This window comes from Lynx canadensis, chromosome E1, assembly GCF_007474595.2.
Source record: "Lynx canadensis isolate LIC74 chromosome E1, mLynCan4.pri.v2, whole genome shotgun sequence".
Taxonomy (NCBI): Eukaryota; Metazoa; Chordata; class Mammalia; order Carnivora; family Felidae; genus Lynx; species Lynx canadensis.
In genome coordinates this window covers 26858993-26860856 of record NC_044316.2, presented here as the reverse complement: position 1 = coordinate 26860856, position 1864 = coordinate 26858993, and positions in this window count along the sequence as shown.

The window sequence follows — 1864 nt, the reverse complement described above, 5'->3', positions numbered from 1 at the left end:
CGTGAGTTTGAGCCCCGCATCGGGCTCTGTGCTGACAACTCAGAACCTGGAGCCTGCTTCAGATTCTGTGTCTCCCTCTCTCTCTGACCCTCCCCCGTTCATGCTCTGTCTGTCTCTGTCTCAAAACTAAATAAACATTTAAAAAAATGTTAAAAAATAAATAAACATTAAAAAAATTTTAAGTTTTGCTTTAAATTTAATCTCTTAGGGGCACCTGGGTAGCTTGGTTGAGTGTCCAACTCTGGATTTGATTTAGGCTTGGCTCATGATCCCAGGGTCCACTGTAGGATTAAGCCTCACTTTGGGCTCTGTGCTGAGTATGGAGCCTGCTTGGGCTTCTCTTTCTCGCTTTCTCTCCCTCTGCCTCTCTTCCCTGCTCATGCTCTCTCTGTAAAAAGCAAAAAATAAAAAGCAAAAATATCTCTTAATGTTTGAGAAATGTCTTTACTTTGTGGCTTTTGCAATGCAAGTAGCTCATGCTATTTTTAAAAGGTCAAGTTAAAAGGTAGTGGCCTTAATTTGGGGGCTGCTTGAAGATAAGCACCTATAGAGCAATCAAATGAAATTTTTTCTGAGGTATCACACTCACTAGATGTTTTACACACACACACACACACACACACACACACACACACACACACATAAAATATATTTCCTGGCACAAAATATAAAATTAGGGGTACAATAAAGGTTTCTTGTATAGGTTTTGAGAAATGGACACTCCTCAAAATAGCATATGAACAACGCAGTTTTTGCTAATGGTGCTTGCTGTGACTCAGAGCGAGGACCTACTATTGAATACACTGATAAAAATAGCTTCAAATTGGAAGAACTTGACCATTTATTTTTATTAATATGGCTACTTACTAAAACATTTTATGAAACTAAAAGCCAGGATGATAACACATTAATACAGTATACGTGTTAAGACTTTGTCATAGTTAGAAAAAACTCCTCCCAAACTTAGCATTTGCTTTCTGATTTATTAGGTTATGTATCTTCTCTAACTTAAGGTAGCATCTGAAAACAAAGCCATTTGGTTACTGCTCAGGTAACTGCTAACAGTGACTCTGCCTTTGGGACTTCTAACCAAGGATAACCTTTCTTTTCGCCTTTATACCATTAGCAGGAACAACTTACTACTGTAAAAAGCTCTCTTTATTACCTCAACCAAAATTATTGCTCTTTAAAATGTACAGGTTTGGGTTTTAATGTTTATCATCTGGACCCTTTTCTCCTCTTGAAACATTTTGGATTTATTGATTTGAAAGATGCAGTGTTCAAAACGAACTGGTAAATTATAATCTGTTTTTCTTCTCCCTAAATGACTTCTGAAAACAATGCATTTTTACATTTCTATGTCTGATGACACAGCAGTCATTAACATAACGTCAGTGCACTTTTGGTTAAGATATTGCATACATTCAAATATCCAAGCTAAAATCAATTGCTTTGGGAATTCTAAATGTACAATGCTTAAAATTACAGGTCTGCATGAAAATACAAGACAGTTATTAACAACTTAAAGAAAATTTTGGTGGCCCATTCATGATATAGCTCTTGTACCTCAGATTCTGAGATTAGAAATGTAACCCGATTAAGCTATTGCTTTTACTGTAATAAAACAATAACTCCTTTAGATTTTTAATTTAGAATTTGTCTATTTCCAAAAAGGATTGAAAGCAACTACTATTAAACCGGAATTAGAAAGGTTGCAGAATACAGAACATATTTAAACATTTTGCCTAGCATAAATATTCACTCTTAGGGTGGCAAGGCTTTTCTTTGCAATGCAAAACAGTCTCTGTCTCCTAAACTGCCAAAGATTCTTCTCTCATCCTAAGTAGGTGAGATATATTTTGGG